This window comes from Lucilia cuprina, chromosome 4 (genome assembly GCF_022045245.1).
Source record: "Lucilia cuprina isolate Lc7/37 chromosome 4, ASM2204524v1, whole genome shotgun sequence".
NCBI lineage: Eukaryota > Metazoa > Arthropoda > Insecta > Diptera > Calliphoridae > Lucilia > Lucilia cuprina.
In genome coordinates this window covers 55215427-55242055 of record NC_060952.1, presented here as the reverse complement: position 1 = coordinate 55242055, position 26629 = coordinate 55215427, and the positions used below count along the sequence as shown (strand labels likewise).

Genomic DNA, 26629 nt, shown 5'->3' with positions numbered 1-26629 from the left:
AACATCAGTACAAACGTATAATACCTCCCCCACTATAGTGGTGTAGGGTATAAATATTGGATATAAGATTAAGAATTCAATTATATTTTGCTGATCCCAGGCATAGTACTAATAGCGGTTAAGTGGAAAGAGCACACTCAATCCTGATCGAAATAGCGAGATGTTTAAAAGAAGAATTTCATCTTTTAGACACCGTTGAGATCTTTCATAAAGTAGCTCAACAATATAATTTCACCATAGATTCTGTTACAAATGAGAAACCATTTGAAGAATTTCACAATAAAGTTAATCATGAAAACCTGCCTAATAAATACTTGGAAGCTCAGACTAGAATGCTACAAAGAAAAAACCCTACTCAGATCAGAACATTTGAGGAAAATGAGGAAGTTTATGAAAAATTAATAGGACAAAGGGATACAATACTTCCACGTTACAAGAAACAGAAAATAAAGGAAGACTTAGGAAATATGGTTAAAGTTTAAAGTAGAAATAGAATTATTCATAAGGAAAATATAAAAAAATTAATTTTATCTTACGAAAATGATAAAATTGCTTATTTTACTAGCCACATTCACAAACTTCAGACTTGAGGTCCAAATATTAGACTATTCTCAATTAATTTCAATACACACTGGACTAACAAGAATGCAAGACGGAAATTTTAAATTAATACATTCCATAGATTTGGACAAATATATTGATTTTTAAAAACCAAATATTTTAGTTCAAATTTTAAACCGTGAGCGTATGAGTGATTTTCTGAAGAGGACTTTTATATGCGTCAGTTATGAACCGATACTCATAAAATTTTTTACATTTGTATAAAACCTGTTTATGCAAAATTTCATCACAATACTCATATTTTAAATAAGGAAAACTCTTACTTTAATAACCAAAACGTTACTGAAGGGAAACTTTTATAGGGGCTAGGGTCAGTTATAGATCAGTCATTATTACTCATTAAATTTGGAATGAAGAATTATGTTATTAAGTAAACATTTTTATGTCGATTTTCAGCGTTGTATTAGTATTTTTTCTGAATTTTCTTCAGCAAATTTTCTAAAGTTGATCTTATATTCTCATAACTTTCTGTAGACCGATTTTGGTTCATATAATACATGTTTTCATTGAATATCATCGCTGTACTCGCATTTTTATTCCAGTAATTAACATTAATGTAATTTTATAATGGCGGCTTATATGGGGGAATTGTATGGTGAATAAGCGACACATTTCGCATGAAATTCGGAGCGAATTTCATAACCGTATTTCATAACTCATATTTTTAAGCCAGTAATGATCGTTTAAGTAATTTTCTGAAGGTGACCTTATATGGGCGTAGGGTCTCGCGAGAAACTTACATACTTGTATCACATTTTATCGCTATACTCGTATTTTTTAATTAGTAATGAGCGTTAAAGTAATATTCTGAAGGAAACCTTGTATGAGCGGTAGGTCAAATTATGGAGAGATTTTGGCAAGTATTAAAATAATGTGTGTCAAATTTCGTCAGTACATTCTTATTTTTAGGCCAGTAATGATCATTATAGTCATATTCAGAGGGCGGCCTTATATGAGGGAAAGGTCGATCCAAAAAAAATTGGTACAGAGGTTTTGGCTCGTAAGAAAGCTACGTGTTTCGCATTTCATCGCTTCACTCGTATTTTTAAGACATTAATGAGCGTTAAAGGCATTTCCTGAAGTGAACCCAATAGGAGAAGTAGGGCCAATAATGGACCTATCCACATAAATGTTGGTAAAGAAATTTTGGCTCGCGAGGAATTTAATTTTATTAAATTTTATTGCTATATTCGTATATTTTAGCCAGTAATGAACGTTAAAAAAATGTTTAAAAGGTTTTGGTACGTAAGAAACTTACTTATTTCGAATTTCATCGCTGTACACTCATTTTAAGGCCAGTAATGAGTGTTTAAGTATTTTTTGAAGGGAACCTTATCATTTATAGGCCGATACTAACAAAAATTGGTTTGAAGGTTTTAGTTAGTAAGAAACTTACTAGCACCGAATTTCGCTATACTCGAGTTTTTAGGCCAGTAATGAGTGTATAAGTCATTTTCTGATAGGGACTTTATTAGGGGGGTTGGGTCATTTATGAGCCTAAAAAAATTGGTAGAGTGGTTTTGGTTAGTAAGAAACTTACTTATGCCGAATTTCATTGCTATACATGCAATTTTGGCCCAGTAATGAGTGTTAAAGTCATTTTTTGAAGGCGGCCTTATGTGGAGGTAGGGTCATTGGTTAAAAGTTTTGATTTGTAAGAAACTTACATGTACCGAATTTCATCGCTATACATTTTTGGGCCAGTAATGAGTGCTAGTCATTTTTTGAAGGGGATCTTATATGGGGGGTTAGGGTCAAATATGGACTGATCCTTAAAAAATTTTGTAGAAAGATTTTGGCTCATATGAAACTTATTTATGTCGAATTTCATCGCTTAACTCGTACTTTTAAAGCAGTTATGCACGTTAAAGCTCTTTTCAGAAGGTCCACTTGTATGGGATATATCCGAAAAAATGGACCGATATGGCCCATTTTCCATATAAACCTTAGCAATAGGGAATATTTATGCAAAATTTCAACTGTCTAGCTCTTCTCTTTTATGGGTCTATGACCAATATTTCGATGTGTTACAAACGGAATAACTAAAACTAAAATTTCAATTTTGATAAAACGATTTCTGTTAATTAAACTAAGTACGCTTAACCAACCAAGCGCAAAAAAGGAATGCTAAGAAACTTTTATTGTAGTGATGAGAATACTAAAAACAGGGACACTAAACAGGTATATGCATCACTACAACAATAAAAAAACAACATGTATTTTGTTTTTGTAATTGTATGAGCTCAATGTCAAAATAAATTAAAATATTTTTTGATGTTTGTCATTTAAAAAAATTCTTAATTTTATTTCAAAAAACATGCAGTGATTTTAAATGGAATTTTAAGGGATATGCATGTTTATATACTTATATTAAGGTGGATGCTATTGGTAAATGTTACAGAGGAATTGGCAGAGGACCTGACAAAAGCAAGATTTTGGAATAACCTGATTTGTGCCACGAAATTTGTATCTTTTTATTTGATATCTGAATTGGCCTGATTTGTGCCAATAAAGTTGTGTTGTGGCTACCAAAGTGTGGCTAAAGACAACAGCCTTCTCAACGTGCGCAATACGGGGGATAGTTGATATCTGGAATGACCTGATTTGTGCCATTAAAGTTCTATTCTAAACGGATGAAGTTTGGCTAAAGACAGCGGACCTCAGAAAGGGCGCAATGCGGAAGATGGTTGAAATATTTTTTTTGTGCAAACAATATTATTTTTTTACAAACTAAATATTTTAAATTTTTTTATTATTAAAATTTTATTTTATTTCAAATAAACAAAAACATATTTTGACAGAGAAGGTATGCAAATAAAAAAACAAAAAAATTATCAGCTGTTCGATTGCATATACCTGTTTAGTGTACACTGCTAAAAAAAACTTTTAAAAAATATTGCCTAATCACGTTTGTTAAAATCAAATTTCATAACACGTAAAATATTAAATTTTACAGATAAAACATTTCAATCGTGACGGTCGTACGTTTTAAAGAGATGAAAAATATATATATACATATATATTTTTTAAAAATTCTTGTATTTTTATATAGGACTTCAATAGCTCTATAACTGGTCGGAAGAAGAAATTGAAAGATCTTAATGGCCCTAAGATATAAGTAGTTAAAGTGCGTGACGTGATGTGACAGAAATAGAAGTTGCTTATTTCTTTTTTTGACAAAAATGTAAAAATCTGCGAGTTTCACCTGGCTATTTGGTTAAAACCTTTTTTTGAAATTTGCAATATTATTGCAAATTAATTAGTCCATAGATATATTTTGGACGGACATTGTTGAAAGTTTTTGGAATCGGAGAAATATTTCGACTATTTAATAAAATTTTAGTTGAAAATAGCTCCCGTATAAGAATAATATAAGAATTAATATTAATTAACATAAAGCTTTTAAAAATGCTTATATCACCATAAAATTCAATACAAATAATTTTAATATACACAAAAATCGTTCATCCTAATTTTTTTAAAAATTCGTCCATGATTAGGCATAGCTTCCATATAAAGCCCACATTTGATGTACCCATAAACTTGGATATATAACAAAAATTTCGCCATACTGATAATACAAACACACAAGAAACTTCCAAATGTACAACTACTGACCCTTCTGATGATAATACAATAATCGGTCATAACGCCAATATAAAGCCAATATCCGAAAATCACTTTTTTCTATACATTTCTTAAAAATATCATTTGTTGAATTTCTGTGCTCTTTCTTCTAAAAAATCATAACTATTATCTAATTGAATAAATTGCATAAATATCACATCTTTTTAAATAACAATATTTCACAATTCGAAGGTTGCACTTGAGAAAATTTATGTATTGTGACGTGACAGACTTTGAAATTATATAAAAAATAACCCGGCTTAGAATTATTTTTTTCTTTTAAATTGAGTTTTATATACTAAACTTGATTTTAATTCAAAGTTTTGAATACTTCTGAATACCAACTAAAAAGTTATCGGGATAAATCCTTTTTCAACGTGACGAACGTGACATTTAAAAGTCTATGAAAGAAAACCGAAAATTTGCCTTTAAGGATCTTTATCATTTTATATTTGTATGTTTTAAGATAACTATTAACTCAACAAATGTTTTCCGATTAAAGTCCATTTAAATATTAGCCTTTAAAATAATAAAAACTATCAAAAGCAAATGCTACTAAATGTGGAGAAATATGCCTGAAATATTATTGTAACTTTTAATTTAAGAAAAGCTTTGATCTTTAATATAATAAAATTTGAATCTTTTTCTATAATAAAAGAAGTTGAAATTTTATTTTTGATGACTTTTGGTTTTTGAGCCACGGTGGACTTTTCGGTGGAAATGCCCATATTCAAAGAAAAGAAAAAATGTTTATTTCTTCGCAAAGATAAAGAGCGTGGTTTAAATCAATAATACACTAACAAAATGTTTACTTAGGGTTTGTAGAGGTTAAAGTAAAAGGCATACTTTTAAAATGCATATAATATGTTATTGGCATACCATTGCACTTTTCAAGTTCGATTTGCGTCAAGTTTGCTAATACTATATCTATGGGGAATTTCATTTCAAATGAACCAACTCAAAAAATCGATTTTGACGAAATTTGCACAAACGTAAATATTATTGGATATTGGCTCTATCGGTCAAGAACTGACAGACTTAGAGAAGGCCAAGGTTGGACATTTTGGTCATACATGGTTTTATTTTAAGTAATTGGTCTTAGCAAAAATTGTCCAAAGGAGTTCAGATCTTTTTCATTTTATTTAAAAGATGCCCTTTTTTGCTTAAAAGAAAGCTTATTCAATTTCCTTAAAGGGCTTTACAGTCCCATAATTGGAGCGCGTAAGAAATCTATATTTATTTTTTTATTAACACAAGAATGAATTTTTTTATTAAGTATTTTGCACTTAATAAACGTTTTTGAAAAACGTCTATTTTGAAAAATAGGGGAAAAATTAAAAAAATTATTCTTGAGTTAATTAAAAAAAGTTTTTTTTTTCGATAGATATCCCACTCGCTTTTCAAGGAAATTGTATAAGCTTTCTTTTAAACAAAAAGTGTTCATTTTGAAAAAAAGTATAATAATAATTTTGAGCTAAAAACAGTGTTTAAATAACTAGACTTCAAGTAGCTGTAGTAACAAAATATAACTACTTGTGTAGTTAAAAATTTTCAAAAATTAACGGCAAATCATTTGATATTACTTCTGCTACCTTTAGATTTTGGAAGCAGTAGTTATATATGTAAAAAAAAAAAAAATAAAAAGTTAGTAGCAGTAGTAGAGTAGAGTATTTAAATATTTTAATGTAGCAGTTATGTACTTTAATGTACTTCAAATAGTAGCACTAAATATTTTCTTTAAGTAGCAATAAATGTTATTATAATTTTCAACAATCAGAAATTTGGTAGCATTGCCACTTTATTTAGATAGCAGTTCTAGGTAGCAATGTTACTTAAATATTTTATTAAAATACGAGATAAAATTATAGGACTTCGATTTGTAGGCCTTTTAAAGACATATTTACAAATTATAAAGATGCGATATTAATTTCTCATTGCCTTTTCGCATGAGATATTCTAGGAGGGCTCTATTTCCACTACTAAAAGGATTCATGTACATTTGTCAAAGGATTATGTATCAAATTTTGTATGAAAATTTATTCACAAAATTTTTATAAATTCTTATGAATAAGTCAATTAATGTAATTTCATATAAGGACATTTTACAAATCCTTTGAATGAAAATCTTATAAAAAGCATTCGACGGAAGACCATCTACAGGCCTTTTTAAGTAAGCATGTAAAATTGAAAAGATTTTTCAATGCGACTGGATGTATGAAAAAAAAACGCTACTGCTACAACTTCAGACAATTGTTTGAAGCAGTAGTTAAAGCAATAATATAATTCTTTGCAGCAAACGTAGTTTTTCTAACACTGGCTGAAAATTTGTGTCTGACCTAATATCCAATAGTACTAACGAAATCGATTTTTTGATTTAGGACACCTGACATGAAATTCCGCATATTGTGTATTCATAAGGGATGAAAATTTAATTAGTGTTGTTTAATTTTTGTTGTACTTATTTACAATGTTATAAATTGGTAATATGTAAAATGCTATATATAAATATTTACAATTCGTTAAAGAAAATATAGTTTGAACTTATTATCAATAAGGACATATACGCGTAAAAATGAATAAAAGTAATAAAATTTGTAACCTCTTAAAATCTGATATTCAAACAAGGAAAACATTTGAAATTTTAAATCAATATAAAATAAAAATAATGGATTTATCATTTCAAGAAAGAGAATATAACAGCCTACTAAGAGCAAAATTAAGTTCTAGTGATGGAAACACTGTGGAACGTCATGATCAAGTAAGTACTACAAGCTAGTAATATATTCAGTAAAACTGTTGTGTAGAAAGTATACCAGACGGGGATGGCTTTTAAATATCCTGGGATTCTGAAAACTTCAAAAAATCCTTAATTCCACGGGAGAAAATAAGAAATTTACTTCTAAATTAGACGATTAAAAAAAAATAATTTAATGTTTAGTTTCTGTGATGTAGACCGATATGAAGCAGATTTCTATGACGGAGAGACGACCTGCCTGGCACATAAAGTGGTATTTTTTCGAAAGTTCTGGTCTGGGCAATCAATATATGCATTAATAAAAAAAACCAGCAACAGCTGCTGTATTAACATCTTTTCTAAAGTTATCATGGCATCATAAGATGGATGCGGATATATACTGCGTTTCACCTCAGAATTAAGGCGGGTGTAAAGTTGCTGTTGACTGGTTTTATTAGAGCGTGTTTTACTGGTATGCATAGCGTTCTTTGCGACTTTCCTCTGCTGAATTAAGTTCCACGTCTTATCGCTAATCCATTCTTTTCTACCAGTAGTCTTAAATCCCAGGTGTTTTTCCGCTGCCTTAATGAAAATTTCCCGGACATGTTGCCATGTTTGGGTTTTCCTATTAATAGAGGCACATCCTAATAATTCGTTACTGAATAGGTTGGTTTAGGGTGTTTCAGCTTTGTCACATTGAATCTTCTCTGAGATACAGTGTTGTTCGTTCTTATGGCCGCGATTTTTATTCGAACAGTAGCAACTAGTAAGTGGTGATCGCTAGCAATATCGGCACCTCGTTTATTGCGCACATCTAATAACAAATCGTGCAATTTTGTGCTGATAGTTATATGGTCTATCTGATTTTCCGTGCGACAATCAGGGGATATACAGGTGACTTTGTGTACTCTTGGATGGGGAAATAACATACCGCCAATGACAAGATTATTAGTCCTGCAGGTTTCCAGAAATATTTTCCCATTCTCCGTTAGTCGTCCTAAGCCATGTCTGCCCATTGTGCTTTCCAAATTGACATTTTCTGAGCCAACCTGAGCGTTAAAATCACCCATCATAACCACAATGTCCCCTTTATACACCATTGCGAGGACACTATCGAGAAGGTCATAAAAAGATTCCTTTATGGAGTTTTCAGATGTGTCCGTTGGGGCGTAGCATTGGACAAATGTGATATTACGGGCTTTCCCTCGCACTCTGGCAGTGATGATTCTGTCGGAGTGAGGTTTCCAACCCATTAGGGCTCGCTTCACCTGTTTTGAAAGAACGAAACCGACGCCACTTGATTGGGGCAGCTCGGTCGTTGGTTTTCCGGAAAAAAGAACTGTAAGACCTTCTGCTGTCGTAAATTCCCCTGATTCACATCACCGTACTTCGCATAGCCCAAGTAATGACAGGTTACAGGTAAACGGTAAATTTTTTGCATAATTGTGCAAACTTTGGTGTTTCCAGAAGAGTACGTACATTCCATGTTCGATTCTTGTCCTATATATCATGCCAAATTCCGTCAACATTTTATCGGGTTTATCAGTTTCCACTATTGTTCTGGTTTCATTAATAAGGTATATTTTAAGACGTACGGCTTATTAGACCATAGCGTCCGGTCCTGATGGCAAAGCATAACGAATAAATTTTCTTTGAACGTTTTCTAGCGTGTAATATGACTTTTGGATAATGGACTATAAATGATCGCTCCATATTCTAATTAAGATCGTACAAATGGCGAGAATAACAATTTAAATGTATATGGCTCTAAAAATTCTGTAAAATTTCGCCTAAGAGACGCAAGTGTGGAATATGCTATAGGTATTAATTATTTTAAGTGAGGTTTGAAAGTCAATTTGAAATCGAATAATATGCCCAAATCCATAATTTCGTTCCGTTGACAAAAATATTAAAGAGAAGAGAACCCAAAATACTTCCCTTGTAGCATACTACGAATTATAAAAATTGATTTTATATAAACAGATGTTGAGGTGATACAATTATAGCATATGCACGCTTGTAAACCGGCTTATTTACTCGTCGGAGGGGGGTTCGGTTGCTTTATTGTGTCTTTGGATTTTTGTTTTTTTTTTTGCTACATATAAACTTATCTAAAACTGCGTGCAATAAGGAATGAAAAATAGAAGAGACTCATAAATGTTGTTCCACAAGAAACAGATTGGTAAAACAAGATGTTGTTGTTTGTACCATATGTCGCCCACCCAACCTTGATCATATTTAAGAAATCCTTAAAATACAAAACAGATAATATGATCCCTAATGTACATACAACCAAGATTTACCACTAGATCATCAAAATCAAACAGTCATGATTAGTTTTATTCACTGAATTTATTCATTATTGTATTTCTTCTAAAAATTCATGTACATATAAATAAAAAAATGTAACATTTTGTTTAATTTAGTTAGCTCTACATTATGAGTAAAAAAAACCTATCTAATACAAAAAAATATATGTATATTGTAATTGGTTTAAATAAAAGAAAACAAAATTAGTTTAAATAAACAAAATGCAGGTGCTTCACTGGTTAACAAAAATTTCGCGAGGTCATTGACCGCATATGCAAAATTTAAAAAAAAGAACAAAAACAACAAAAAAAATATTCGAATCGATTGTAAAAAAAAGGTAAATAAAGAATATAAAAATATAAACAAAAGAAATTAAATCTCACTTACATTATGTTGTTGTTGCTCCCACGCCGAAAGTACTTTCGATGAGTGCTGTTTAAAATTTTGGTGTTGTTGAGAGAGAGTGATCGATTAGGATTAAAGAGAGTATGGTTTTATCTCTTTAATTTCTTTTACCCAAATTATATTAAAATAAATTTTTTCTTTTGTTTTAATTATTTTTTTTTTAAACCGATGAAGCACGTTAAATATATCATTAATTATTTTGTAAATAAAAAAATTAACACCTATCGGATTTTTTTTACATACTAATTTTCTTTGATTAAACAAGTTACATATTATATTCAAAATTAAAGAGTTTTTTTTTCGTAAACTTCAGCACTGTTAACATTACACTGTTAAAACTTTGCGTGTTCTTATACAAAAATGTTAAATTCCACTTGTTAAATTTGAGTGAGCAGGTAGATTCGCATAAACATACATACATACGTAAATATGTTTAGCGGTTTGAATATAATACTTAGTTGTTTTTGAAATAATTAAAGAAAGCAAATAACTGCGTTTTTAAACAAAATTAAGTAACACTAGACAACAAATTTTCAACTTAACAATAATGAACAAAATTTTACTTAATTAATATAGTTTTTGTATAAGTTTTCTTTCACCTTTCAGAATTAAGTTATTTTTATTATTATTATTATTTGTTGTAAGTGAACGAACTAACGTTTAGCACTAATTAGATGACATTATCAGGATATTGATGTAAATTTATTGTATGTCGAGAATAAAATCACTATGTAGGCTAGTGTATTTTGTTTGTGTAATATATATATAATTTTTTTTCTAAAGCAATATTTTTCTTTTAGTTAAATTTCGTTTTAATTTTTATATTTTTGATTTTAAATATTTAGCTATTTGCACTTATTTTGCACACTTTAACACTTTCCTATCACTACACCGACAGCTTTCTTTGTTTCAGCAATCACTCTATCACGAATTAAATTCCACCATCAACTAAATGCAATGATTAAATAACTCTCTAAAGCAGGTATACGATTTTTGTCCCCAAATCTTGCTAAGAAGAGCACAAAATCAAATTGGGGGTTATTGTTTTCCCCCAAATATACAACAACAATATAAATTAGGTGATTAAATCAAAATCCAAGCTCAATCCAAAACGAATGTTGATGCTGCTATTCACCCAAAGAAAACCAAAACTGATTCAGAAAAGATTAAGAACAATATCTTTCTGATTCAAGTAAAGAACAATCCTAATTAAGGTAGAAAGTACTTTGTTGAAAACAAACTTATTATATTTCCCACAAGCAACACTTACAATTTTTATTTAGTTGTAATGGGTTCAATTTTTGCTTTCAAAGAAGACACAAAAAAATATATGATATAAGTTGCACTTTACCAAAAATCTTATGGAGTTTTCTCATCAGGCTACGATCACAAAGTAATGGCGTTTGAAATTTACCTTACTATTAGACTTCTTTTTTTTCTTTAAAACAGTAATGTTAACGCTATATTTCCATAAAATTAACATACATTTTTATAAACAAATGAGGAGGTATAAATAATAAATGATACATAAAAAAGAACATATTTGGGTGGTGAATATTTTCAATGCATAGATGGCGCCTATAACCGTTAAACTATTACAAAATTTGAAACAGAAGGTTAGAACTGAGACAGGAAATACTACAAAACCCCCCCACAAAATCAGGCTTTGGGGATTTAAGAATTAAATTTACCAAACATGATTCCAACTGACGAAGTAATGAACGAAATAAATCACTGGCGAATATCCTTTGCGTGGTAATTTCCAAGAAGATTTCCTTGCAGATCCTCCAGTTAATAACTGTTTCCTAGTTTCTTCCTTACACGAGCTTTGACAAAATTGGGTGCAAGTTTAGCATTATAATTCTTCTCAAAGTCACTTTGCTTAAAGTTACGTCTATAAACTTCTTGTCCCTCATTATAGGTTATAGTTTTGGCTCGTAGGTTATAAGATTTTTCGTTGCGAACGAATTGTTTTTGAATTAATTCAGAAGCACGCTTAGCCATTATTTGAAGAGAATCATTTCCATCAAAACGAACAGAACGATCATCCAACATTTCGAGCTGACGCAAAAGTGCGTATGTGGTTCCATTTGTCACCATATGTTGACCAAAAGTCAGGTAGTATGGTGATGTACCAATGGCAGAATGATTAGCAGACCGAAGCGCGCAACAAATATTGCTAAGAAGTTCATCCCAGTTTTTCTGATCTGGCCTAATATATGCTTTTATAGCCGACAACACCGAATGATTCACACGCTCTGAAGCATTGGCTTGAGGGGCATGAATAGCTGTATAGATGTGTGTTATACCATATTGTTGAAGAAGCCTATTAAATTCGTGGGACTAGAATTGGGAGCCATTATCAGATACAATTGTTTCAGGAACTCCAAATGTATGAAATAATTCCTGTTCTAAATACTTAACAACTATATCCGCAGTAAATTTTTTTACAGCCTTAAGAAAAGGAAACTGGTCAAGAACTATAAAGATCCCAATGTTTCCTGAGCGAGATCTGGGATATGGTCCCAAGAAGTCCACGTAGAGCTTTTGAAAGAACCGTTTTGTCTCAGCAATTTTTCCCATCGGTTGTTTTAAAATTTGATTCGGATGTTTGGTCATTTTGCAAACCTCGCAATTATTAATATAATTTTTAACATCTATAACAAGATTTGGCCAAAAGTAAAACCTTCTTATTCTTTCCAATGTCTTATTAATTCCACTGTGTGCTGACAAAGTACTATTATGAGCTTTGCTTAGAATTTCTGGAATCATTGGCTTTGGGATCCACAATTTCCAAGCTAAATCATCCTGAACCTTTTCCCCTGAAGCATGTTCAGTCCGTCTGTATAAATATCTGTCGATTATTTTCAAGTCAGGCATTTTGTCGATGTTCTTGCTCACTTTGTCCAAAAATTCTTTGTGTTCGTCAGAGTGAAAATGGGTAGAGTTTAAATCTACGAAAATCCCTGAGTCACTGTCTGAATTGTACAATCTGTCCAACCCTAAAGCTGACAAATCGTCCGTGTTGGCCCTAGAAAGTGTGTCAGGAACCACATTTAAATTACCACGTCTATGCTCTATTTTGAATCTATTCCCTTGCAATTTTAAAGCCCATCGAGCTAGCCTTGAACTCAGATCAGTCTGAGACATGAGCCACTTTAACGACGCATGGTCAGTTATAACAGTGGACTCATGTCCTTCGACAAAAGGTCTGAATTTTTTTATACTAAGCACAGCAGCTAAGCATTCTTGTTCGGTCACTGAATAATTACGTTGGGCTTGGTTGAGTTTCTTGGACATAAATGCCACAGGAATCTCTTCACCCTCCGGAAAAAGTGTCCGCTGTTATCGACTTTCCAGTTCCGAGATCTGTTAAACAAATTAGAAGATTTTTAGGGATGACAGGTTGGTATAGAAAGTTTATCAAAAACTACGCTTCTATTACTACACCATTAACTGATCTTTTAAAGAAAAAGAAAAGATTTGTATGGTCTGAAGGGGCCCAAAAAGCCTTTGAAATTTTGAAATCGCATTTGAGCTCAGCCCCTGTTTTACACAGCCCGGATTTCTCGCAGCCGTTCTTTATACACTGCGATGCCAGTAAAACAGGAATAGGAAGTGTGTTGATCCAGAAGAATACGGAGGGTGAAGAGATTCCTGTGGCATTTATGTCCAAGAAACTCAACCAAGCCCAACGTAATTATTCAGTGACCGAACAAGAATGCTTAGCTGCTGTGCTTAGTATAAAAAAATTCAGACCTTTTGTCGAAGGACATGAGTTCACTATTATAACTGACCATGCGTCATTAAAGTGGCTCATGTCTCAGACTGATCTGAGTTCAAGGCTAGCTCGATGGGCTTTAAAATTGCAAGGGTATAGATTCAAAATAGAGCATAGACGTGGTAATTTAAACGTGGTTCGTGACACACTTTCTAGGGCCAACACGGACGATTTGTCAGCTTTAGGGTTGGACAGATTGTACAATTCAGACAGTGATTCAGGGATTTTCGTAGATTTAAACTCTACCCATTTTCACTCTGACGAACACAAAGAATTTTTGGACAAAGTGAGCAAGAATATCGACAAAATGCCTGACATGAAAATAATCGACGGATATTTATACAGACGGACTGAACATGCTTCAGGGAAAAAGGTTCAGGATGATTTAGCTTGGAAATTATGGATCCCAAGGCCAATGATTCCAGAAATTCTAAGCAAAGCTCATAATAGTACTTTGTCAGCACACAGTGGAATTAATAAGACATTGGAAAGAATAAGAAGGTTTTACTTTTGGCCAAATCTTTAATTATATTAATAATTGCGAGGTTTGCAAAATGACCAAACATTTTTTAAAACCACCAATGGGAAAAATTGCTGAGACAAAACGGTTCTTTCAAAAGCTCTACGTGGACTTCTTGGGACCATATCCCAGATCTCGCTCAGGAAACATTGGGATCTTTATAGTTCTTGACCATTATTCAAAGTTTCCTTTTCTTAAGGCTGTAAAAAATTTACTGCGGATATAGTTGTTAAGTATTTAGAACAGAAATTATTTCATACATTTGGAATTCCTGAAACAATTGTATCTGATAATGGCTCCCAATTCAAGTCCCACGAATTTAATAGGCTTCTTCAACAATATGGTATAACGCACATCTATACAGCTATTCATGCCCCTCAAGCCAATGCTTCAGAGCGTGTGAATCGATCGGTGTTGTCGGCTATAAAAGCATATATTAGGCCAGATCAGAAAAACTGGGATGAACTTCTTAGCAATATTTGTTGCGCGCTTCGGTCTGCTAATCATTCTGCCATTGGTACATCACCATACTACCTGACTTTTGGTCAACATATGGTGACAAATGGAACCACATACGCACTTTTGCGTCAGCTCGAAATGTTGGATAATAGTTCTGTTCTTTTTGATCGAAATGATTCTCTTCAAATAATGGCTAAGCGTGCTTCTGAATTAATTCAAAAACAATTCGTTCGCAACGAAAAATCTTATAACCTACGAGCCAAAACTATAACCTATAATGAGGGACAAGAAGTTTATAGACGTAACTTTAAGCAAAGTAACTTTGAGAAGAATTATAATGTTAAACTTGCACCCAATTTTGTCAAAGCTCGTGTAAGGAAGAAAATAGGAAACAGTTATTATGAACTGGAGGATCTGCAAGGAAATCTTCTTGGAAATTACCACGCAAAGGATATTCGCCAGTGATTTATTTCGTTCATTACTTCGTCAGGTGGAATCATGTTTGGTAAATTTAATTCTTAAATTTCCAAAGAATGATTTTGTGGGGGGGGTTTTGTAGTATTTCCTGTCTCAGTTCTAACCTTCTGTTTCAAATTTTGTAATAGTTTTAACGGTTATAGGCGCCATCTATGCATTGAAATTATTCACCACCCAAATATGTTTTTTTATGTATTATTTATTATTTATACCTCCTCATTTGTTTATAAAAATGTATGTTAGTTTTATGGAAATATAGCGTTAACATTACTGTTTTAAAGAAAAAAAGAAGTGTAATAGTTAGGTAAATTTCAAAACGCCATTACTTTGTGATCGTAGCCCGATGAAAAAACTCCATAAGATTTTTGGTAAAGTCCAACTTATATCATATATTTTTTTTGTGTCTTCTTTGAAAGCAAAAATTGAACCCATTACAACTAAATAAAAATTGTAAGTGTTGCTTGTGGGAAATATAATAAGTTTGTTTTCAACAAAGTACTTTCTACCTTAATTAGGATTGTTCTTTACTTGAATCAGAAAGATATTGTTCTTAATCTTTTCTGAATCAGTTTTGGTTTTCTTTGGGTGAATAGCAGCATCAACATTCGTTTTGGATTGAGCTTGGATTTTGCTTTAATCACCTAATTTATATTGTTGTTGTATATTTGGTGATATTACACTCTCTGTAAGCTGACCAAACTAGGTAATATCAAAGTAAGAATTCACCTAATTCAGTTACTATATTGTTCTTTTATTTTTCTCAACATAAACTAGGTTTGGCAGCTAGTGCTAGAGAGGAACGAAGAGAAGGGAAAAACAATAACCTCCAATTTGATTTTGTGCTCTTCTTAGCTAGATTTGGGGACAAAAATCGTATACCTGCTTTAGAGAGTTATTTAATCATTGCATTTAGTTGATGGTGGAATTTAATTCGTGATAGAGTGATTGCTGAAACAAAGAAAGCTGTCGGTGTAGTGATAGGAAAGTGTTAAAGTGTGCAAAATAAGTGCAAATAGCTAAATATTTAAAATCAAAAATATAAAAATTAAAACGAAATTTAACTAAAAGAAAAATATTGCTTTAGAAAAAAAATTATATATATATTACACAAACAAAATACACTAGCCTACATAGTGAAACGGAAAATTATTCTCGACATACAATAAATTTACATCAATATCCTGATAATGTCATCTAATTAGTGCTAAACGTTAGTTCGTTCACTTACAAAAAATAATAATAATAATAAAAATAACTTAATTCTGAAAGGTGAAAGAAAACCTATAAAAAAACTATATAAATTAAGTAAAATTTTGTTCATTATTGTTAAGTTGAAAATTTGTTGTCTAGTGTTACGTAATTTTGTTTAAAAACCCAGTTATTTGCTTTCTTTAATTATTTCAAAAACAACTACGTATTATATTCAAACCGCTAAACATACTTACGTATGTATGTTTATGGAATCTACCTGTTCACTCAAATTTAACAAGTGGAATTTAACATTTTTGTATAAGAACACGCAAAGTTTTAACAGTGTAATGTTAACAGTGCTGAAGTTTATGAAAAAACTCTTTAATTTTGAATATAATATGTAACTTGTTTAATCAAAGAAAATTAGTATGTAAAAGAAAAAAAATCCGATAGGTGTTAATTTTTTTATTTACAAAATAATTAATGATATATTTAACGTGCTTCATCGGTTAAAAAAAAAATAATTAAAACAAAAGAAAAAATTTATTTTAATATAATTTGGGTAAAAGAAATTAAAGAGATAAAACCATACTCTCTTTAATCCTAATCGATCACTCTCTCTCTCAACAACACCAAAATTTTAAACAGCACTCATCGAAAGTACTTTCGGCGTGGGAGCAACAACAACATAATGTATGTGAGATTTAATTTCTTTTGTTTATATTTTTATATTCTTTATTTACCTTTTTTTTACAATCGATTCGAATATTTTTTTTTGTTGTTTTTGTTCTTTTTTTAAATTTTGCATATGCGGTCAATGACCTCGCGAAATTTTTGTTAACCAGTGAAGCACCTGCATTTTGTTTATTTAAACTAATTTTGTTTTCTTTTATTTAAATCAATTACAATATACATATATTGTTGTTTTTGTTCTTTTTTTTAAATTTTGCATATGCGGTCAATGACCACGTGAAATTTTTGTTAACCAGTGAAGCACCTGCATTTTGTTTATTTAAACTAATTTTGTTTTCTTTTATTTAAATCAATTACAATATACATATATTGTTTTATATTAGATAGGTTTTTTTTATTCATAATGTAGAGCTAACTAAATTAAACAAAATGTTACATTTTTTTTATTTATATGTTGTGGAACAACATTTATGAGTCTCTTCTATTTTTCTTTCCTTATTGCACGCAGATTTAGATAAGTTTATATGTAGCAAAAAAAAACAAAAATCCAAAGACACAATAAAGCAACCGAACCCCCCTCCGACGAGTGAATAAGCCGGTTTACAAGCGTGCATTTGCTATAATTGTATCACCTCAACATCTGTTTATATAAAATCAATTTTTATAATTCGTAGTATGCTACAAAATAAATTTTTGGCGCCCAACGTGGGGCCCGATTACAAACAATTTCTCACAAATACCATCATATATTGTTTTTTTGAAAATCAAATATAGTTTGTTCGGATCCCTTATTCTTACAGTTCTTTTCTAATTCTAAACTTTTCATTTTCAATCAGTTTATTTTGAAATATTATGGATATCGTTTTATGGATATTGGCTTTAAGCTTTTCTATTTTGTAACCTAATATCTCAAGATATTCCCTAACTAATATCTAAGTAATTGTTAAGTTGGATTTTACTCTAGCATGTTGGAATGCAGAACTTGGATAGCTAAGCTAGGTTTTTGACCCATGTTCCTCTTAATTTTCACTTAACAATAATCTTATACCATGGGAGGAATTATAGTTGTTTGGTTAAAGCATCTATCCCTCATTGTAACCCCTCTATTTACTTATTCTATTTTTTCGTATTTAAAGTTTTCCACAATGATTAGTGTACACAACAAGTTTTACTTACTAGCAAATCGAATTAAACAGTCGAATGCATAAATTATTTTGTTACATTTCAATAACACCGGCTCGATATTGATTAATTTTGAGTAAGGTAAACATTTACGTTCTCTTAAAATCATTTTGCTTACCATAAATATTATAATTTATTAAATTCACATCTCTGATTTTTCAGTTAATTTAATTTAAAGACAAACCACTTAATTTTTATTATTTTTTTTATAACCATTTTCTGGATAAATATAAATTTTTACTTTTCACTCTATTAATTGGCCAGTGGATTTTGTCTTATTTAGCTATTTTGTTAATCTACTGTTGCATGTAATTAGTTTATGTTTCAGTGATGCATTTAGTGAAGAGAAGTTTACAGTGTAGCTTAAATAGTTTTTTTTTGTAACTAGTAGAATATAAGAGTTTAAGTTTGATATATATCCGCTGTTGTTCTTAACATTTTTAGAGAACAAATACATACGAATAGTTTGATTTCCGTGTTGAAAACAAAGATTGATTGTTCTAGTTCCTGTTTCCTATAGATTCGTTAATGTTTTAGGGGAAATACGACTAATATTGTTGTTAATTGTATAAAAAGTACACAACAAATTAGATTTTGATCTGATTAAATATTATTAATTTCGTTTCAATAATTGCTCTTTATTTTCTTCATTGTTTTCTTTTTGTCGTTTAAAATGGGAAATAGTGATAATGCCTCTACGGCTGCTAACAAACAGTTAGTCTGTAAGGCTAACTGTTTGTTAGCAAAAAATGTTAAATTCTACTTGTTAAATTTGAGTGAGCAGGTAGATTCGCATAAACTTCAGCACTGTTAACATTACACTGTTAAAACTTTGCGTGTTCTTATACAAAAATGTTAAATTCCACTTGTTAAATTTGAGTGAGCAGGTAGATTCGCATAAACAAACATACATACATACATACATACATACATACATACATACATACATACATACATACATACATACATACGTAAATATGTTTAGCGGTTTGAATATAATACGTAGTTGTTTTTGAAATAATTAAAGAAAGCAAATAACTGGGTTTTTAAACAAAATTACGTAACACTAGACAACAAATTTTCAATTTAACAATAATGAACAAAATTTTACTTAATTAATATAGTTTTTTTTTTTATAAGTTTTCTTTCACCTTTCAGAATTAAGTTATTTTTATTTTTATTATTATTATTATTATTATTATTATTATTATTATTTATTTGTAAGTGAGCGAACTAACGTTTAGCACTAATTAGATGACATTATCAGGATATTGATGTAAATTTATTGTATGTCGAGAATAATTTTCCGTTTCACTAGTGTATTTTGTTTGTGTAATATATATATAATTTTTTTTCTAAAGCAATATTTTTCTTTTAGTTAAATTTCGTTTTAATTTTTATATTTTTGATTTTAAATATTTAGCTATTTGCACTTATTTTGCACACTTTAATACTTTCCTATCACTACACCGACAGCTTTCTTCGTTTCAGCAATCACTCTATCACGAATTAAATTCCACCATCAACTAAATGCAATGATTAAATAACTCTCTAAAGCAGGTATACGATTTTTGTCCCCAAATCTAGCTAAGAAGAGAACAAAAACAAATTGGGGGTTATTGTTTTTCCCTTCTCTTCGTTCCTCTCTAGCACTAGCTGCCAAACCTAGTTTATGTTGAGAAAAATAAAAGAACAATATAGTAACTGAATTTGGTGAATTCTTACTTTGATATAACCTAGTTTGGTCAGCTTACAGAGAGTGTAATATCACCAAATATACAACAATATAAATTAGGTGATTAAATCAAAATCCAAGCTCAATCCAAAACGAATGTTGATGCTGCTATTCACCCAAAGAAAACCAAAACTGATTCAGAAAAGATTAAGAACAATATCTTTCTGATTCAAGTAAAGAACAATCCTAATTAAGGTAGAAAGTACTTTGTTGAAAACAAACTTATTATATTTCCCACAAGCAACACTTACAATTTTTATTTAGTTGTAATGGGTTCAATTTTTGCTTTCAAAGAAGACACAAAAAAATATATGATATAAGTTGCACTTTACCAAAAATCTTATGGAGTTTTCTCATCGGGCTACGATCACAAAGTAATGGCGTTTTGAAATTTACCTAACTATTAGACTTCTTTTTTTCTTTAAAACAGTAATGTTAACGCTATATTTCCATAAAATTAACATACATTTTTATAAACAAATGAGGAGGTATAAATAATAAATCATACATAAAAAACATATTTGGGTGGTGAATATTTTCAATGCATAGATGGCGCCTATAACCGTTAAAACTATTACAAAATTTGAAACAGAAGGTTAGAACTGAGACAGGAAATACTACACCCTGGGGAACTTCTGATATTAACTTGGACGTCAATTTGAACAAAACAAATTCTATTTCCAAGATATGATTACAAGCACTTGTGAAAAGATGAACGTATTCCTAAATAGTAAAGCTTTCTTAATAGAATAGAATGGAAATTTTTTCAAAGGCTTTTGATAAATCTGTATATCTACATTTGTAAACCCAAATGTAGATTTATTAAGTATTTTGAAAACCATGATGTTGAGGAATTATAAGAGATTTTGTAACAAAGTATAAGATTAATAGCATATTCGAAAATTTTCGATATAGTCGTCAAACAAAACCTCAGATAACGATTTATTAAAAATTTGTAAAATTGGAAACACCATCGATTCAGTACACTTCTTGATTAAGAAGGCACTCAATCCATCTGCATCGGATTGGAATCAATTTTTTAGACGAGAGATAGCCACTAAAATATCATCCTTACATAGTATAACCTGACACAGGTTTAAATAATTTATATATTTATTAAAATTAGAAGTAGAAGAATCGAAATTTGCAAAAAGAAAATAACTTCAGGGTTATCATAAATCATATATAAAGGAATTTCCGTAGATTTCTTTTTGGAATGACCACATTTCCTCCGAACCCGAAAATAAATAGCGCTTATGTAATTTATTTCTTTTATTTTTTTAATATTCGTAAACCTTTGGTGTACGACTAGACGAGAAATATGTTTTATATGGAATATATTGATCAGATTATTTAGAAATGTATTCAATAAAATATCATACGATATATTATTAGATTTTTGATAAAATAAATTTATCCAATCTTCATTAAACAAAGCAGAATTTAAGGCATCAAAATTACAATTATATCATATTTTTTAGTAATAATCATAAGTTTTAGTAATTAAAAATTTTGTACATTTAGAGAAGGAATACAAGAACTAGTAGGCGGAATATAAGAACAACTAAGACAAATTAAACCATCTAGAGAAGGAATTCATATAAAAACCTGATCTATTAAATCATCAATAATAATATCAGTACATTTATAAGATTTTAGTTCTTTTCTAATAATAACAAAAATATCATAACAACATTGCGAAGAAAAGTCAAACAGGCTTTTATTTTTCGTGCGCACTCCCGAAACATTTTGAAAATAGATCTTTAATTTACTTAATGTATTAAAATTGCACTTGGAAGTTCTACAGGTTCTCTTAAAAAAAATAAGTGGTCTAATTTTAATATTCACTGGAAATAGTGTTGGTTTAATAATTTCATCATAAATTTTAAAATGTACATGTTTTAATGTTAATCCATCTGCATCTCTCTTAACTAATCTTTCCTAAAAAAAACAAGTAAGAGTGCTATATTCGGCTGTGCCAAATCTTATATACCCTTTACCATAGTGTATTTTAAACATATTAGTTTTTTAAATTTTTTCCCGACTACATTAATATTACGCCAAGAGCAAAACAAAATGAACTACAACAACGCTAAACGAAATAAAAAACAAAATACACAAGGCATCCAAACCAGTCATGGGCAAACACATACCACCATGTGTATATTTGTGTGCGTTAAGCAGCAGAGAGATGACTGCACGTTATAACAAAATGGTGGTACACTGAGAAAAGTTTTGAAATTTGTTTTCTATTGCAAATACTTTTTACGACGAGAAAAACTCATGAACTTTTGGGCATTTTAAACAAAAATGGAATAAAGGGAAAGAGTTTTTCATTTAAGGAAAGTAGTAGTATTTTTAAAAAGTAGTATTAAATAAAACTACTGAAATATCATTAAGAAAATCACGACTTTCTATTCGATTTCGAACTTTTAAGGGATATTACCGAGATATTAACTGAACTTAATTTAAAGTTCAACTAATCTATCCAAATCAATGTTTCCTTTATATTCCTTAATACGCAATAAGTCACCAATGTGTTGATCGGTTAACCTATTCCGCAATTTACTTAAAATCAGTTTCATACTTGAGAATGCCACCTCACAGTTATATGTGGTGCCAAACATGGAATATAGCTTATATATTTCGTTTTTTAAATTGAAATATTTTGTATCATCTATCTTTTGCCAGATTCCATAGGAACTTCAAAATCATTACGCATTTTATGCAATTCTTCGTGAAGAAAAGCATCTTGCTCTTCTATTTCACATCTAAGGGGATTATCATGTATTTCTATTGTTTTTTTATAAATTTTAAGTCTTGAAATCTGTCATTGTAATTCTTTTTTATGGACTCAACTATTTTGGCGTATTTCTGAATACAATCAAACGTATTAAAATTAAATTCTATGAATATTGATGAAGTTTTCTTAAGATTTGATATACTATTACTTTTTAATTGATTTATTAAGAGATCTAATTTTGTACTAAATTGGTGAATAATTCTATTCAAATGAAATATTTTTATATTTTTACCTTGCAGGCAAAAATTAAGGTCATTTAATATCTCGGTAATATCACATAAAAATGCGAAATCTAATAGAAAGTCGGGATTTTCAAGACAATTAGTAAGGTGTTTTGTATCTTTATTGGATAAAGTTTTTAAAAATTCGAGTACTTCTTTTCATAAATGGAAAAGTCTTTCCAAACTTTTGCCTCGACTTAGCCAACGGATTTCGGTATATAAAAGTAAATCTCTATAATCCGAATTAAAGTTTTCTAGAAAATCTTTAAATTTTCTGTGTGTCAGAGAATTGTGCCCCTTCTTATTATATTTATTATTTTTACAACAACATCCATTGTATTTTTCATACCCAACTCTTTGGAGAAAAGAGCTTATTGGTGTATGACACAATGGAATTCTGGGCAATTTATTCCATTTTTGTTTAAAATGCATAAAAGTCCTTTATTTTTGCCTCTCATTACCTTTGCTCCATCCGAACATATTGAGGCTAATTTATTTTTGTCAGCAAATGCAAAAACATTAACATCTAATGCATCATACAGAACTTGTCCTGTTACATGACCATGAAGTGAAACCACTTCAAACATTTCTTCGAAGCACTCTAAATTTGCATTAACTGTTTTAATACAAATAATTAACAGGCAAATATTATTGATATCCGTACTCTCATCTAGAGAAAACGAAAAATATTTGCAATTAATTAATCTTTCTTTTGCTGACATTTTAATAAATTTGCTTATATCTTCCGTTCTTCTTGTTATAGTACGACGAGATAATGGTATATCCTGGCAGAGTTTCATGGTTTCATGGCATTTTTCTCCAAAACAACTCAAAATATCTGTAGTTAAATTTAAGAAAAAAATGCTATCCTCAAATGGGCGACATTGTTTTGCTAACGATAAAGCAACTACATAAGATGCCTTTTTATGAGGCAATGATTTTTTTGGCTATTTAAAGGAAGATTGTTGCAATTATTTGCTGTTGTTTCATTAATTATAAATTTTAAGAAAAACTCTGCTTTTAATTGCAACAACTTTACTTTTCTGTCATGTCCCCTAAGGTCATTTAAGGGTCCATGGCAAGTTTCATAATGCCTTTTCAAAAAAATAAAGCTTTTCTACATATAATTTTATATAATAATATAATTTATAAATTTTATAACATACGACGCATTGTGCCTCACCGTCCATGTTTTCTATAAAAAAGAAATCATTTTCCCAATTTATATCAAACATTTTGCTAGGTGTAATAAAAGAGAAGAAATCATAAGCATAAAAAAATTCGCAACGTGATCTTGCTTCTACAAAAGCTGAACAGCAACTGATTTGATTTTGATCTCTGAGATCGTAACAAAGCAACAAACAAGTGGTCATTTTAGTAAAACACAGACACACTAATACACACAAGCTTATAGTGTATGTGTGTCAACAAAGCGTCAGCAGAATTTCTTGGCCTATGCACGCGTGCATAAGAATTTCAGTTTTGCTCGTGACTGATCTAAACCAACAAACATCTAAACATACATAACGAAAAACACAGAAAAACAATAACAAAATAAACAACGCAATAAAACCAACCTACATCCAAATATACGAACAGAATTCACAAAAACAAAACAAAAACAAAATACACAACTCAATGACGCCAACAGCATCCAAACATACAAAACGAAATACACAGCTGAAAAATCAAATACATCGACACACGTGTACATCTTTTTCTTATTTAAAAAAGCATGAAAAAATATGACATTTTTGATGAAATTTTCAGAGGTTGTCTCGGATTTTTGCTCATATTTCCGTTATTTACCGACCGATTTTGCTGATAGCGATCTTCTCGAAAGCATGTCTAACAGAATTATTGAAGATTCGGATCTCGCCGATATCTGGGTCCACTAAAAACTGATTTCAACAAACACACAGACAGACAGACAGACAAACAGACGGACATATCTTAATCAACTCCCCTACCTATAAGGATCCAGAATATATATACTTTATGGGGTTGGAAAATTATATTATTGAAATTATAAACGGAATGACAAACTTATATTTACCCTTCTCAAGAAGGTGAAAATGGTTTTCTAATTTTAATATTTACTGGCCATAGATTTTGTTTAATAATTTCATCATATATTTTAAAATTTACATGTTTTAAAGTTGATTCATCTGCATCTCTCTTAACTAACCTTGTACACTCAAGATGATTTTTGGGAATCTGAGTATTTTTTTTCAATAAAGTTAATAATATGTTCAGTTGTAACTGATGGTTTGAAAGAAGAGACATGTAAATATTTATTTTTATACCATACACCACTTTAGTGAGAAGGGTATATTGGGTTTGTGTCAAACTACAGGACGCAATATTGGATATAATTCAATAAAATTTGGCACATTGTCTTCTATGGCACTGTAGACGAAGCCTATTGAAAATAGTTAACATCGGTGCATTATTTCACCTAGACCCCATACAACTGAACCCGCCAAATAGGGCTTTTAAGTTCAGAATAATGTTTAATATACTTACTCGTATCTCGACAAAAAGCAGCAAAACCAAGTTCTCTACTAGCCTTAATGACCTCATGAACTTTATAATTATAGGGCCTCATTAGACCCTAGCCCCTATAAAAAGCCCCCAAAATTTTACTTCAATATCCTCAGTTTTATTAAACAACTAGCTGTGTGTATCCGGCGTTGCCCGGGTTTTTTCGAAAATTAAAAAGAATATTTTTCTATCAGTAATGACTATACTTTTTTTAAATAGATGTCAAAATTGAGCTTATAACGATAAAATAGTTATTATGTTTTTCCACATTTTGTTTAATACTTAAAGTCAGTTTCTGGACCGAAAAGTCCTTAAAAAACTTACAAATTGATGAATGAGCTTAAATTAGCAAATTTTGGCCAATTTGTAGACAAATTTAAAAAACTTTTTTCGAGAAATTATACTGAAATCAGCATTTCTAATCACTGGTAGGGAACTAAGGACACTTTCAAATTAGTTGTTTTAATTTTTCCACGTGCAGTAGAACAAAATTACTGTCCTAGGAAAATATGAAGAGTCCTTGAATTTTGACAGAGAAAACAAAACAACTTTTAATTTGACAAACAATTTTGAGTTGTTCATTAAAGAGTACAACCACCGTTTTTGTCATCATTGGCACTCATCATTGTTTCTTAAATACATCCATTTATACAAAAGTATGTTTAAAAATATTATTTTTATTCATGAGCTTTTATGCATCCACACTTAAGTTTTGGCTGGATTTACACACCACTTATTGAAGAAATAAAGGTCAAATATCGTTAGATATACAAAAACATACCCAAATAATTTTACTTGTTAAAATATCCAAATCTTCCTCCAATTAAAAAAATTTGTTAATGGTAAATGGAAAATGTGTGCTGGAGTTATTCAAAATCAGTATTTAATTTGAAATGCTTGCAATAAATTCAATCGAAAGATGAATTCATCAAAATTTTATATGAACAATGCTTTATATGCATCATTTGAAAGGTCTACTATTTATATAAGATTTTCAAAAGTGCTGTCTTTCGGGACACTATAATGAGTAGTCAAATACATATCTTCATGGTTTTTTAGTTTTGAACTGCATTTAAAAAATGGCAACCGAATTTATATCAAGATTTTCATGGTATATTTAACTGATCACAGATTTTCATGTTTCATAAGAAAATATTAGTGATGGAAGTCTTATATATGGATCTACAACGATATAATCTTGATAAAAAATGCTTATATGCTATTTTCTCGATCGTAGTAAACTACATCCGATTCTGTTTTCAAATATTTTTTTTGAGGATATTCAGCCGATTACAGGTTTTGAAATAAGAATAGTTTTCCGGTGGA

The 26629-nt window shown here is 30.3% G+C and overlaps 3 long non-coding RNA genes across 3 annotated transcripts; 1 reads left to right on the top strand and 2 right to left on the bottom strand.

Annotated features, from left to right (window-relative positions):
- Nucleotides 1-10338: 10338 nt before the first annotated feature.
- Nucleotides 10339-11467, bottom strand: LOC124419751. Its single transcript, XR_006940796.1, has 2 exons — nt 10968-11467; nt 10339-10902 (listed from the first exon to the last, which is right to left on the bottom strand). It is a non-coding gene; the product is annotated as an uncharacterized LOC124419751 (long non-coding RNA).
- A 3806-nt stretch (nt 11468-15273) lies between these two features.
- On the top strand, nt 15274-15986 carry LOC124419750. The gene is made up of 3 exons (XR_006940795.1): nt 15274-15384; nt 15450-15637; nt 15709-15986. It is a non-coding gene; the product is annotated as an uncharacterized LOC124419750 (long non-coding RNA).
- A 3516-nt stretch (nt 15987-19502) lies between these two features.
- Nucleotides 19503-20192, bottom strand: LOC124419752. Its single transcript, XR_006940797.1, has 3 exons — nt 19987-20192; nt 19737-19921; nt 19503-19665 (listed from the first exon to the last, which is right to left on the bottom strand). It is a non-coding gene; the product is annotated as an uncharacterized LOC124419752 (long non-coding RNA).
- Between the last annotated feature and the right edge of the window lie 6437 nt (nt 20193-26629).